The sequence below is a fragment of the Corvus brachyrhynchos genome, unplaced genomic scaffold, assembly GCF_000691975.1.
Source record: "Corvus brachyrhynchos isolate BGI_N302 unplaced genomic scaffold, ASM69197v1 scaffold255, whole genome shotgun sequence".
NCBI lineage: Eukaryota > Metazoa > Chordata > Aves > Passeriformes > Corvidae > Corvus > Corvus brachyrhynchos.
Window position 1 is genome coordinate 6,165,186 of NW_008238358.1, and position 15,965 is coordinate 6,181,150.

Genomic DNA, 15,965 nt, shown 5'->3' on the forward strand with positions numbered 1-15,965 from the left:
AATTTTAGCATTATACTGTCTCTTCAGTTTTATGAACTTCAGACTTTTGTGAAAATCTTGGTATCTTTTAGATAAAACGGGCACTGTTATCTCTGTCTGTTGTACAAGATTATTCCTTGCATATCTCCTATGGAGTTGAAGTTCATGATATTCACCTGTGTCGGAATGAATGCCCAGCTGATATCAACTAACAGTTTCACTGGCTTCAGCAAAGCTGATTTGCATTCGTTGATCTGTTCCAATAGCACTAATGATCATCCATGTTCAGATAAAAAAGACCCATTGTCCACTAGCTAGTACTGAAGACTAAATCTCATGAGATCACTGCCATATTCCCAAGTATGCCATTCAGTCACTATAATTGACATTTGAAACAAAACAGGTACAAACTGGGAAACGTGATGTCCGACTACACTGTAACCTTCAGGAGACTCCTTTTTAATTTCTGCAGTGGGAAATTTCATCTTTGGGAAGGGCGACTTGAATACAGCCTACATTCCAGCCGTGTCCTGGCCCTCTTCTATTCCCAGGCTCTGTTTCAGTGCCATACTCAGAGGGAACACGGATATGGACAGGACTTAAAAAGGCCCCCACCACATCCTTTGTGCTACAGAAGAATCACCTAGCAATTTCAGAAATTGTTTTCACCTCTAAGCTTTAGGAAGTCACAGGTTCCAAAAGTAGTAAACAAGAACTCTATGAAATAGAAATGACATATTGTCTTGTCTTTCTCATGGCAAAATCATAAATCAAAAATTCACATCAGTGGCAACCCATAAGTTTAGCAAACTTGACAGCTACTACAGATCTGACATGATCAGAAAAAGCAGCATGAACAGGCTTGCAGATCTACTGGATGACTACACCGGCCAGTAAGTGTCAGCAATGCTAGCTTCAGATAGAATCCTTCCTGCAAAGAGAAACAGTGGGAAAATCCAGACAAGAAGAAAAAGTGCTAGTGCCTGAATACTTGACAGGGAATTATTTGTCAACGATAGCATGGATAAAATCTGGTCTCTTAAAAAGGAAAATTGCTGCAAGTGTTCAAAGGTGTCTTTATAATAAAGAAGTCAGCAAGAAAGAGCAGATGTAACCTAGATGCCAAGCAAGACCGAGGCTGCCAGCACAGACCTGCTGATTTGCTCTGCCTCAAAACAGAAACTAAGGGTCTGATGCACCTGTGTTACTCCAACTTCAGGCCAGTGTGACTTTTTTTTCAAGAGGTGCAAAACTCAAATGATGCTCATATATCAGATTAGCTACAACAATAGAGATGTAATTCAGGAGACGTTTCCAGAGTATATACAGTAGCAGAAGGATGATGGTGGCCAGTAAAGCTGTTTCAAGCTACCAGAAGATGAAAGCTGAAAGTGACAAGACTTTGTACTCAATTGACACTCTTTGTTGTAGCAGCAGTCCCAGCAGACAATTTCACTGCCTTTTCTCTAACTTTCACAGAGCTATTTTATCTAGTTCTCTTACTACAGCCCTAAACAGTAAAAGGAACAGTAACACCCATGCATACAAAGAACTCCTAAAGTGGCTTTGTCTATAGTAGAAAATGCTACTAAGAGCCTGACCCAAATCATCTCTGAATTTATCAGTATGTTTTAGAAATTTCTGAAAGATAAAAGAGGCATCCCGTTAAAACTACAATTCTCAATGTCACATGTCAGGCTTTGCTTACTAATGAGAATTAGTATGTTTGATGTCTTCCTTTGCTGTTCTCTTCTGATGCCTTGCAGCAGAATGGTCAAACCTCTGCAGCTATGGCATCCAGAGACCAGTTTTGTGGTGGCCCCTTGCCACACATCCCAGGCCATACTCTCTTCCTGCATGGACAGGTGGCAGAGTTCACTGTGCAGACACTGGAACAGCCTGATACTTGCAGCACAAGATACTTGGCTATTAAGCAGCATAGTGGCCAACCAGCTGCTCCCCAGTACCTGACAGGAAAAAACTGTAGGCCAAATAAAAACAACCTGCAGTCCAGGCATGGCCAGATGGGCACTGGGGTTATCCATGACAGGCTCTTCAATTTGATCTCTGTATTTAGTGCATCACCATGCTTGTGAACATAGCCCAGCAGAGTGCTACTGAATTAAGTGCTTAGTATTTGTAAAATGGTTCAAGATACACAGATTAAAGACCACATATACATAATATTATTCTGGCATTGCATTCCTTCAGGAACAGACAAATACCACAGTACGTAATTGGGCTGGTATCTCTTTAAATCCAGATCATTAGAGCTCTCCCAAGATCCCCATCAGTGTACAAAGAACCACTCATTTGATTATTTTACAATACAAAACCCCCTGCATATATCCACAATGATTATGTATTCAGTACAATCCCTTTAATGTCAGTACATCAGATGTGTTTCAGTTGAGATTTTGCATTCATAGTCACATTCAAATGAGTTTTGTCTTGCCTTCTCATCTCCTGTACTTGATCTCTCTCTTTAAATTTGGCATTTCTAGGAACGTCTCCCAGCTAGGTCTTAAAAGTAGATTCTTTTCTCTGCTCAATAAGCAAGAGAACAGTATATAATTTCCTACTTTATGTACAACATCTGGCACTGTAGAAAGAACCACTACAAATCTTACCAAGGCAGCAGAAAAAAATAGCTGAGAATCCTCCTGTACGGAAAACAACTCTGCAACACTATAGGCTATAACACCTATTACATATTATATGAAAGGTTAGCAGATCTCCTGGCAGAGCATAGTAAAGTTTGTGGGATTCGATTGCTGTATAGCAACAGAGCACTGAGAGAGAGAGAGGGCCTTTCATCAAACATTAATATGAATCTCAATCTGCTTCTCCCTATATTAAATAAAAAATGTCAAGATAAATCTGGCAGGAGTATATGCTTCCATATGTTAATATTTTGGGTGATAGTCTACACAAAGCATCTGCAACAAAATAACTTTCCCTATTTAACCAGCAAGCAAGCTGAGGGTACAAAATTTCCCAAAGCACCAGAATGACTTAACCATGCTGCACTTAGAGCAGTAACTCAGGCATTTCAGAAACTACACAGCAATGACATTCAGTGAACCCAGAAACATAATTTAAATATATTTAAGCATTCAGAAACAGTTACCTAAGTGCTGTGCCTCTTAAGAATCCCACTAGAGGCATATGAGAACTTGGGGCTATCATGTGAGGTTAAGATCTATCTTTACCAAGACTCCAACTCCAGTAAGAGGGTTATTAAATGAAGATGGCCCCCTATTCCAACGCAGTCTTAAAACGTAGAACCATGATGGTGAAGTTCACCTTTGCAATGAGAGTACATGGCAAGGGCAAGCAAACGCCAGCTGGGACAGTGCCACAGGAGCGATCTTAGAGTAGCACTAGAAGCTTCATTTAGTTTTCCAAGGTATTTCACTCAGTTCTCCAAGCAGAAAGCAGACTGGTTGATCATGGGCACAGTGAGACAAGAAGAAAACTTGTTTCCCTAATTATACACTGGTAGACAGCCCTTCCTCATGGACTGTGAAGAACAAAAGTAAGATCAGAAGGTATTCGTCTTCCAGTAATTTTTAACTGCTTAAACTTTCCCTGTTAACAAAGCAATGTTGCTTTCCAAACCTTTTCATAAAATTATAGCTCTTTAGTCATTTGTCAACACTCATCTGTCACATGCTCCTTGAAGATGCAAAGTCTTCAGGAGGAGTCTGGAAAGGAATTATCTGAGATTGTCAGTGTCTGAAGGCATAACTAATCAGTCCATGGAGCCTTGATAATTGTTAGGTTGTTTTACAGCCCATCTGCAAAAGCACTGCCTAAATAGGAATCAAATACCTACAAAAGCCTGTCCTATGTGTTTGTGGAAATAATAGCCAAAATTAACTTGGAATGTTGCCACGCACTTATATAAGGTCATGGCACGATGTGGTTACTTGTCGGTACTGATATTTATTCAAGTGGAATAAAGTGCTATTCATGAGCTAAAAGTCAACCCAATGTTTTATTTAGAATTAAAGTGCTTTTCTCAAAGAGGATGGCTTTTCCAAAGCAGTAAGTGCTGGGCCAGTTCTGTTTCGTTTAATGTCAGTGGCAGTTTGCAAACCCCCAGCCATAATTTCAACCATTATGCTGGGCTGTTCAGGGCAACTCCAGTCTGGTGAGCCAGCACTGTCTCCCCAGGACAGGAGTACAGCTAAGGGTGAGCAAGCTGGCACAAAAACAGGAACTTGAGTGCAAGGGTAACTAGAGATTGACAAGGCTCTCCTGACTATATGGGAAAACCATCAGAAAAAGACTGGTAGGAATTTTAATTACAATTGCATTATACCTAAAAAATTTCTTGTCCAGCAGCATCACAAGGACTGTATATTCATCACAGGCCTCCACTCTGTCCAAATCCAGGACAACATACCTGGAGTAGTAACCAGTAATACTTTGGTTAGACCAATAATTTAATCAACCATGTGCATTTTTTTAAAAAATACATTTTTACTGAGCTATTGCTGTTGTTTCACAACATTACAATTTAAATTGGAAGGGTACATGATACATATAGCTGATATTGAGCACTGGTTGTTAATGTTAAAGAGGTACTATTGCATATGTCTCATTTCCAGGCCATATGACTAACCCTATAAATTTCCAGGCAGACCAGGCCTACAAAGATGGTGACAACCAGTCCATTGTGTTTGGGGCATTGAAACAGTAAGGAGAGGCCAGATTCAAAACACTTCTGTGATGTTTCAAAATCTATCTTGAAAATCAATGAAAAGCCCAGTCCTGGCCCTCCTGTGTCCGTTTAAGAGGTGACAGAAATCCCCAGTATTAGTAAAACCAAAGCTACTGCTTAAAATCAGGAAGTCCTTAGAGAGCAGAGGAATGAACACCCTGAGACTTTTATGTTAGCTAGAGAAGTCATTGCAGCTGCACCTTTTTCTAACCTTGCAAATAAAATAAATAAATAAAATTTGCAACAAAACATTTTTTGAAATGTTTTTTCCCCCTAGCACAGTAATTCCTACTTCAACAAACATCTCACATGCTAAGCTTTCATTAGGTACAACTCCATCTAATGTACTTTTCAAGGAGTTCAGGTCAGTAATGGATGTAGTTATTCAATACCACCCTCTTGTAACCCTCTTAGACCCTCTTTCCTCCCTCCTGTAGTCAATCTTCATCAGCATCTAATTACCTATATTCCCAGCTTTAAAACTTTGTAGCAGACACTGATGATATTGAGTGGCAACACACGATCTTAGTCTGTTTACAGATCTCTTTTCTTAGAATTCCCTTTCTGAAGAACCACTGGATTACATCCAAGCCCTTCACACCTTCCCATTCAGCCCATGGCTATTGGCCATAGTTCCACAATACAAAGCATTCAACACAACAATGGCCTATGCCCTGCCAGCCACTGGCTCCCACTCCTGTGCCCAACATGTCACCTTCTTGGCCAGGTCTGTAAAGATTGGGAAGAGGGCCCTTCTGTGAACAGGGATCAGTGAACAGATTTGGGTCTTTTAGAAACTGCCACACAGCCAAGAAAGAACAGCCAGAAAGGGACAAGGCGAGTGTTGAGACAATATCTGTCTCATTTTGGTACCATGAAAAAATATCCACATTTTCCTGCAGTAGACCAGTTAGACATTTACAAAAGTAACCAAAGCATACTACAAACCTCTAAAAAGCAACACAGCATTTGGTTTTGCTTTCCAGTGTTACATAAAGTTGTTTTTACATCTTAGAAATAAAATTTTAGCAGCCTTTCAATGGAAACGAAGATACATATGTATGTACATACTGCATATACTCTACTCCATACTGCATTTCAGAGTATAACTCACTGAACTGATTTAATTAACATCAGCCAGAAAAGAAAAATATAACATGAAAGTGATTCAAGATCTGTATGATCTTTCTTCTAATTAATGTCCTCTTTTCCACTGAAAGAAAAGCTCAAATGACAGTTGACTGCCATCTGCCCTGAATTTGCAGGCAATGTCTCATTGTCTCCAACTGTATGAAGATGAATATCCAGATTAATCAATCATTCCCAACTGTCTGTCTTCCAGACCATGGAGCACATTGGGGAAAAAAAAAAAAAAAAAAAATCACTGACTCCAGTTGCAATCCATAGTCCTTTGCCTGTCTACATTGTTGGGAGAATCCAGGTACAAGAAGTTGGCCAGATATCTCACTTCTACCAAGTTTCCTAGTTTGGAAGAGAGTGCTTGGAAAATAACAATTTCCCTTCAGTCTTTATTCTTTCATTTTAGAAATTTTTCTGCTGTTCTGTTTCTAATAAAAAGTCAGCAGGCAACTACTGAGAAAAGATAATTAGTCAAAGACCTTCACAGGAGCCCCACACTGACACAAGAGACATAATCAGAGGCTGTTTCTGAAGCCCTTTTGTGAATTATCTGAAATCTCATGAGCTGTTACATTGGATTACACTACTTACAGATGCAAAGGTAGCAATATCAAACTCATACACATCAAATGGAACAGTGCCTTCTCTTCACAAAGTGCTATCAAGACTTTCAAATTCCAAAGTAAAATTAAACAGATCCAAGCTGTGCTTCTTTCCTCTTCTGATACCCTATTCCATGGTATTTTCTGCAGCAGACTGATAGAGTGTTAAATGTTCTTAATAGTGCTATCTAGGTAACTGTACGCTGAGTCTACCCATTATTTTCTCTCTCTGTACTGACTGTCCCAGAGTATTCCGTAGAGCACATAGTAATATCTAAATATTTGGTTGTCTTTCTGATCCATCAGAGTATAAAAATGGACAGGCATTGGGTCTCAAAACCTTTTTGAGAGCAGATTTTATCAGCAGCCATTCACTGGAACTCAAAAGAATGCAGCAGGCAGAGGCAGGCAAAAAGAACAGTGTAGCAGCTGCATGGGTCACAGGTACAGCTACCACTAAATGACCATAAATCCAGCCTCCTGTTTTTGATACGAGGTTGCCCAAGTGAGGACCTGGGGTTTTATTTCATGATTTAGAGCATGTTCTTTTCATTTCCAGAGCAGAAACTTAAAGTGAATCTGTGGATGCATGTAGGGATTTAGTCACCTTCAGACTATCTCTAGGAATAAAAGTGGTAATGAATATATCTAAAAATCATCTAACTCCTTGTCCTCCCCTGCAACTCCCCCTGAAGCACTAACAGAGTAATTTTCCAATTAAAAACTAGACAGTCCACAAGCTTGCCAGCCACTCATTTGTAAAAAGACACAGGGCACCCATTTTAATGCTGCAGTCACATTTTAATCAAATATTAATCTTTAGAGGTCTTTGAAGGGAGGAGATATGCTCTCTTTGACAAGCTGATTCTTAAAATAACTTTTTTTGCTTTAGCAGTTAACAGGTCAAACGAGAATGCAGCAGGCAAGTCATGGACTAAACAGCACTTTCAACAAAAAAGACTCAGCAACATCAAGCAAGTGTCAGAAAGCACAAGCTGAGGGGGATGGGACAGTAAGCAGGACATGCATTAACTTTCAAAGTTTGCCACTGTCCAATTGTTTTTGGATATTGTGCATGACAGCGCAGGTCATCCACTGGAGCAGGAACCTTCAGACTAGGGGCTGCAATAGCTCAATGCCTCCTTGAAGCCGAAGTTCCATGAGGAAATGTGACTTGATCTAATTTTGGAATCTGGAAAAAAGACAAACATCAGGAAGGAAGTTTAAAAAAAGTTTAAGTCCTTTCAAAGAAAAAGGAAACTCAAACCAGATAAATTCACATAGCAGTAAGTCACCATCAAACTGCTATGACGTCTCCTTGAGAACAGCACATAAGAATTGCTTGTACCTCTCTGAAATATTTGAGACGGGGAGCAGGAAGTCACTACAATCTGTGGATGGATTTAGCCCAATGGTTTCCAGCTGTCTCTGTATATACTGGTAGTTCAGATCTTCATTTGTGTACAACACACACAGCTCTACTATGTTAGGTGATCACAGAGCTCCATACTTTCCATTTCAGACTCTCCTATCTATAGAATAACCTTTGTAACTGAGGGCTGGAATACTCCAGACCCCACAGATGATTAAAGCTAACAGACAGGAGATCTGTCACGAAAAAAGAATTGTAACAGAGGAAACTACTTCCAGGTTTCTGGGATAAAGAGATAAACCACTAATTCCACATGAATTCTTCAGTACTGTGCATGCACTGACAGTGAGAACAATTCTCTGTAGGTGTCTGCAGGATTGCTTTGGTCAATTGGGGGTACCCGGTACAGCCTGACCCGTAACGTCACTGAACAACAGGATCAGAGGATCAGTCAGTTCCTGTGATTCACCTGGTAAACACAAGTCTCTCAGGGACTTGTTTGCTGAATCAATTCTCATTTAACATGGGCAGTATTTAAAAATTATTGGGTCACAGAAAAATGAAATTAAGACTTTATTAGCCAAGTCCCAGTTGTAGGAGAGTAAATCCTCATTATGCTGTAAAATGGTCTAATTTCTATTACAGGGTTTTTCATATGGGTGATGGATGCATGTTGACCTCATAATGACCCCAGAGGGCAAAGGTTTCCTCCCATTCTCACTTTGTTTGTCTCTCCTGTCTTCTTCCTCTTTCCCCTCCTCCCTCTCTCCCTCCCACCTCTCTTTTTCTCTGAAAGCCCTGTAAACTGTACAGAATTTATTTTGAGCCGGTGGAAAGGGGTTAAATCGGCACAGCAAAGAGTGCTACTACCTCCTCCTTCCCTCATCTCTTCTCCTCCTGCACAGTGGCAAGCCAAACTGCAAAAGCAAAGTCAGAGGAAGGAAAAGGAACAACATAAAGCATTTTTAAAACACCCATTCTGAAATGTTAAAAATTATCAAACATAACTGAATGGAAAAGAATTCCAGCTTGTCTTTTTAAAATGGAAGAACACTGGCTTTAGACTCTACTCCCACCATGGGTATGAAATAGGCACAAGGGTCAATGAGATTTAACATGTAAGTAGAGGGAAAAATCCCTATAACAATCTTCTACCATACTGCCATTACTGAATTTTAAGTACAACTTCTCCGACAAATATATTCTATAAACTTCAGACATTTTAGTATACCCAGAGACAGTCTATCCTCTTTTGCTTTAATATGCCCCAACACTCCTGTGATCAATATTGAATTCATAAAGTAAACAAGGTCCAGCTGGGTAAATAATGAGCACAAGCACACCTTAGCAAGTGGTTATTTATCCTAAATCAACCCTCAAACAACGTTATACCCTGTTTCTTGGAATCAGTGTAGTGCTGGAATTTCACATTTCAGCAATACAAATCCATGTCTTTACCACAAGTGCTAATTATAGAGTTCAGCTGCTGCTTCTTCTCTTTTTAAAGTAATTTACAGTTGTTCTCATACAGGCTATGAGTGTTGTCAACTCACCTATGTTTTCAGCTGAGTAAAGTATCTCACGCTTCCCGACTGGGGTGCTACGCAGTGCTGCTGTATGGCCCTTCAGGGAAAGCAGTAGTGAAGCTCATCAGTAGTCATATTTCTGCACTGCCAAAGTTCTGTGTAACCATCAATGAGTCAGTTAATTTTCCCTCTGACATGTGCATGTCAGTGCTAAATCTCTGCATCTGTAAAACACTTTGGGATCCCTGACAAAGAAGGACTTTACGTAAAGGTCAGATGAATAACTTTCTTCTTCAGCAAAACCATTTTAAGATAATTTAAACAGACGTGCAAGTCTAGCAATCTGGAAATTCTCACAGCTGCTGTTTGCTACCTAAACTCTGCTGCTTAGAGTCATGTGTGTTCACATGATCTGCTAAGCTGGGAGCAGGGGGCTGTCTTTTGCTCTTGAACTTTTTCCTCCTGCACTTTACAATCAGTCCAGCAATGCTTTTATTGTGTAGTGCTGAATACATGAGCATGCATGTAAAGGGCATATGATGGAAGTTGCTTCTAAATGGTTTATAACTAATCTGTCCTTTATTAGCATTTCTTTAGGAATTGAAATAAACTCATTACAATTTCAAGACTTTTTTCTTTTCAAAAACAACCCAAAAACTAGATCCTTAGTTTTTGGTCCTTAGAATTTATACTGCACTTTGCCTTATATGGCAACCACAGAGTAAGGGAACCGTATGTTCGATTTGCATTTTCTCTAGGTATGAAAATAGGTATACTGGTTATCTTTAGACAGTATTTATATCAATTTCACTTTCCCAGGATTCAATATACAGAGCATACCTCATACAGGCTATAGTGTTTTCAAGAGCTATTTAAAGGCTTCCTGTGAGTAACAAAGAAAACTAACTCTCTGGAAAGACACGAAGCTTACAAACTGAAACTCTGATGAAAACTTCAGTAATGAGCATTGAGAAATATAAGTAATCATTATAAGAATAGCATAACCCATCAAAGTCCGTAGGTCAGACAGCTTTCTAGTTCTGTGTTGTAACAGAACAGTGGCATCAGCACAGGGCACTACAGGAGAATTAATGACTAGCTGTAATTAATGGCCCTGGGCTATGCCTGAGGCAATCAGCTCCTCCCATCTACTCAGGAATCCCAGGAGATACTCTAGTCTCCTTTGGAACACTAACATCTAGTTTTTAGTAAAATTCTTTCTACACAGAACTTTTGTGCTTAGATTATTGGGAGGACTTTATGTACATACATGAATAAAAATACAGTCAATTAGGGAGAACATATTGGAGTGAAAAGCACTATCAGTGCCTTCAAGACTGAGTTCAATGGGAACAAATGTTCTCAAATAATAAAGAATGCAAGTGGGCTAGTATTTTTGATCACATGCTCTCTACATTTGAGGTGAGACCTATACTGCATTAACAGCTTTCTGTCAGTCTTGCAGCGCTTCAGTTCCTTCAGAAAGTCTGTTCTTCACCCCTGCTCAACTGTCTTGTTCTGCAACATCTCACTTCACTACCACTGCTATGATCACTGCTGTAAAAATGTAAGAGAACCTTTTGGATAGGTGCTAGGCACTTCAAAAATTGGTTATAATGCATGTACAACAAAGATAATAATCATTTTAGTCACCATTGCCAGGAAGTTATCAGCACATTACAGATCTTAATTTGATGTTAAAAAAAAAAGTGGTGATACATCATACGTTGTTTTATTCCCTGCCACAGTCTCTCTTCAGTTACATTTTCTTATTCCACACCCACAGACTCCCTCTGCAAACATTCACCGACTGCCTCTTGGCACAGATAGCAAACACATTACAGACTTTGAGCAAAGAAAAGAATCGACCACTCTTCTCAGGTGAGCTCTGTAATACTGCAATAGACCCTTCAAATCTGGAACCTGGATATTCTCTTCCCTAGAAAAGCCTTGCATTGAAGAATAATCCATTTGACTGAGATGCAATCTGGAATGTTGCCATACACTACAGAAGTAATTCTCAACATGACTAGCAACATGAAACAGAGGTATCTCTGCTGAGCACTACACACCAAATCTCAGCAAGCTCAGCTCCACACTTACATTCAAATACTCTCTACTAACAGCCTACCAATAAATTAACAATCAGCAATACTCTCATCACATAGTATAAAAAATCTTATCTCATGTGTGTTTAGACTTACGGCTTGTTTGGTTGTCACACTTTTGGTCAAATTCCCCATCAAATGCATGCAAGGGCTTTCCCAGTGAGGTCTGTGTGGTCTGTGCATATAATCTAATTGAAAAGGACAAAGTTCTGACTCCTGTAGCCAAATGATGAACATTCTCATTATTACATTTAATTTTTTAAAGACATTGAAAAATCTAACCAGTGTTTGTGTGTTCTTTCAATGAGACAGATCCAATACCAGAACATGGTACTGGCTGTAACAGTTTATTGATTATATACCAACACAACAAAGTAGTAACAGGCATAGACCAGGAAGATTTGCTACCTTGTTTCAGAATTGTCCACAGATTACTTTAATATTAAAGCAGATCTGTACCACAGTCCTCTCCACGGTAAAAAGAAGCTGACAATTTTATCACTGCTTATCATGGCCTGGGGTAAATTATGCATTTGTGTACAATTATCAGTTTTCCACAGCCTTTCACTATGTTTTGGTAGTGATGGTGATGCTACTGAGATGATTAACTAACTTCCCTTCAAAAACAGATAAAAACTGAAATGACAGAGTTTCTGGCAAGAGAATTTCTGGCAGAGGAAGCAAAGTAGGAAATGCAGTTTCTGATATAAAACAGCCCACTCTGTCTCATCTGAGAGAAGGCTTGCTGCCTGGGTATTTCTCAAATGAAAAACTGCCAGGGTTTAAAACAACTGAAGCTTTCCTGCTATGAGAATTATGTGCTTTACAGATCATGGTAATTCCTGACTAAAATATGAAAGAGTCAGTCTTTCAAACTGCTCCTTTCCTTCAGTGAGGTTACATTTACAGTTCAATGAGTGGACTTGGATTACAGGGTCCTTTTTCACTTGAAGAGACTGAGAATATTTGTATATATTGCATAAGCAAGATTCAAGCAGTGAACAAAAAATATGGGAAATGTCTCTCTGAATAAATTACTCAGTCCCTCAAGAATTTTCCTTTTATTATCCCTCACACCTTTCTTTCTGCCTCCTTCCTTCCTCCCACCACTCATCATCTGTCCCAGGAAAATAATGCCAGGTTATTCAATGGCCTTGTTAACATAAGAAATTGTTATGGTACATTGGTATGCTGACAAATCGGGTTTGTACTGTTTGTGGTGAAAAGTGCAACCTGATTCTCCATCCCTTCTGCTGGGAGTTCAGCTGGAGTCACTGAGGAAATCCAAAACTGAGGAAGAAACCTGGACTTTTAAAATGAGCACTGGCAGGCCAATACTGATGACTGAAAACAAGGAATAACCACCCCATACTACTTTCCCTGCTGAAGCTGGAAAGCTAATTGGGACACAGCCCAAGAGCAGTATGAGAAGTCACATTATCACTTCTCCCATGGCCTTAATCTCTGTCACTGATGGTAAAGATAAATTCTACATTTTATTGCTCACTTTTCCTTTCAGTGATTGCTCTCTCCATCTCATAGTTATTTGTTTAGATTTTTAGCGCATAAAAATCCTGGCAATGCTACTGTGGGCTCTGAGCCATCTGAGCAATCTTCTTTAAATACACTAACACATCATCCATATGGTTATCCAATATGTAACTATTTACCTTCCACGATAATCACAGAGGTAATAAAAACTGTTAAAAGCTTCACAAAACTTCACAAAAGACTGTCACCCTAATTAGGAGTCTATGATTTTCACTGAATAGCAGAGTTTTAGGCATCAGTCTGAATGATCCCCTTTTTGAATATACCTTCATTATTATATGTCTTCCTTAAAAAAGACTGAAAGATCAGATGAGTGGTTGTCCTTAGGAGCTACCTGTTTGAGATCACTGCTGTGTGTGCCCCAGTAGTCTGATACTATGCAGTTCACTATGTTCTGGAAGATATCCACTTCACAGACAACATTTAGCAAGGCTGTGAAGACTATCTGAAAACTAGAAGGAGACATACCAAGGAAACTCCTTTCCAAGTATGATCTTCCCCAGTAGCTTATAATTTTTTAATGGATTTCAACAGAGGTTCCAAATTTGGTAGAGGGCCCGATCAAGGTATAAATAGTTTGTTTTTTATAAAAGCTGTAATTGGTACTATTTCCTTTAGAGTCAATTTAAAATTTTTTTGCCCCTTTCAGAGATTCCCTGTTTCCCTAGAAGACAATAATATTTGGATGAGAAATCACTTTTTTGAGACAGTTACAACATGTATTCTCTTACATCATGTGCAACACTGTCTATCACAATCTTCTATGTGTACTTCTGGCAGTAACTGATGCTGTTGATCGTGGCTACTTTGTACACTGTAGCTTGTGAGCTAACATTCTATGCCAAAAGTTGGTTTTGAGTATTCCAGACACAATTCCGTAGATGGATTAGTGATTACTGAGCTTGTGGAATAAATCAATGAGCTCTTAGGCCTGCATGCCTATAGTAAGATGGAAGCTTTTTAAGCATGCTTTAAGACCTACAGTACTTAGGTCTCTCGGGATACTTGCAAAATTGTGTCTCTTTTTATCAGAAGTGACTAAACCCAGAAAGGACTAGGAGGAGAAGGAGGATGGAAAGCCATGTCATTCCTTTTCCTGGCCAGCAGATTTCATAAGCTTTGGGATGGGGACACAATATACTCATTGCACCAATATAGAAGTTCAGTCCCTCTGCTATCATGGAACTTGAGAAAGCCTCTTCTTGGGGCAACAGAGTTTTCTTTTGCCACCAATAGAGATAACAGGCGTCAGACTTTCAAGTGGAAGATGTATTGTTTTGTAGACAGAAAACTAGAAGAAATTATATTTAATCGACACAGTTTGAACCCCTATGACTGTACGTTTCTCAGGACAGCGTGTTGTTTGTGTGAGATGCCACCATAGGACTCATGCTGCTTTAAGGTTTCAGGCCCTGCCTTGGCAACTTTGGTTGGCAGGAGCTTTTCCACTGAACTCAAATGTAACAAGAAAATTTCTATGTTGTTTTCCTAAATATCATAAGTAGAAGCAAACTCAATATACTGAAACTGGCATCAGGAGCCCCCTGCAGCTCTAAAAGTGCAGGTATTAGTGTCCATTAGCACATCTTAAAGCACAAGAAACTACTTTGCATAAATTGATTGACTAAAACTGAAGGTGAAAATGAAGACCATGTTGGAGTCCAGTGAAAAAGCTTTTCAGGTACCAGTGAAACAGTGTAACAGACTGATAAACACAGAATTTTACTCTGGGCGAGGAGGATGAGCCTTTTTTTGACAAATAGAAAGTTCATCAAGACTATATTCAGCCCACAACAGACTTTTGTCTCTTCAACTACGAACGAAAATTTTAAAAAGCAGTTACCTAATTCCATTTTTGTCATATGCATTGCAATTAGTTTAGCATCTAATTTAAATGTGACTGCATTATGAAACTTCACAGAAACACACTGAAGCAAATGTTTGTTTTAAGATCACAACATCAGTACAACTATAGAGCATCTTAGCAGATACAGGACTTCTAGCTCTTCAGAATAACTTCAAGACAAGGAAGACTACTTGTTTCATTATCTTTGTAAATCCAAATAATCTTCTGCTGTTCCAATGAACACAGATCACAGGAAAGAAAAGGATGTCTTTATTTTACTAACAGAAGCCCAACTCCATTAAGAAGAGCCAGACTGGTTATATTACTCTGTGACATGTGCAAGGGGAGTATTTCACAGAACAAAACATAGGAATCTTTGCCATAGTGTTTACAACTTAAGGCCACATTGGGTACATTAGAACAGACATAACAAGATCAAAGAAATCACCATTCCTCTTTGCTTCCTGTTGCTGTACAGCCTTCCCCTCTTTTGCGTTTATTATTTTCTAAGTCAGACTGCTAAAGCTATGAGTTCCCAACGGGACCCCAGCTTCAGGGGCTAAGTACAACTGAGGGCCTGTGTGATCATCCATATGCACATTTTGTACAAAAATAAACTCTCTACTTGGTCCATGTTTCATCTGCCAGTTGGCTAGATTGGTTATTTATTCTGTTGGGAAGAATGAACACCCTTTTTGCAACAGAGCTTTACCTTCCCTCTTTCTCTATTTCCATCTATCAACCTTGTAGGAAAGTTGCAACTACTAACAGATAAACCTTAACTTTTGTTTTGGCTAAGACCTACAGAAAATACCTGTGTTACAAAATCTGAAACTGACCCATATTCTGAATATTTGAGGTCTGTGAAGGGGATAATAGACACACAACTATCCCTACATTTTTCAATTGACACAAAAATAAACCATTTGTAGACACACTCATGCAGGTTATTTCTGTTTCTAAGCCTCCTGTTACTATATTTGGCCACAGTCACAACACTATAAAATAAATAGATGTTCTTCTGTATCTTTATACCTACTTTCTCAAGCTCCTATCACTGAAGCACCTTTCACACCTCCTTTTTCATATTTCATCAATTTTTTTCTTTAAAG

General features: G+C 39.2%; 1 protein-coding gene across 5 annotated transcripts in view; it reads right to left on the bottom strand.

Moving 5' to 3' along the window:
* RAPGEF4 (Rap guanine nucleotide exchange factor 4) overlaps positions 1–15,965 on the bottom strand; it is a 158,617-nt gene that overhangs the window by 95,492 nt on the left and 47,160 nt on the right. The window contains exon 1 of one of the 5 annotated variants that reach the window (XM_017735608.1): positions 9,376–9,396. The exons of the other annotated variants lie outside the window; for them this stretch is intronic. The gene's annotated coding sequence lies outside the window, so the exon portion shown is untranslated. Of the gene's footprint in view, positions 1–9,375; positions 9,397–15,965 lie in introns of those variants that run through there. 5 annotated transcript variants of the gene reach the window in all.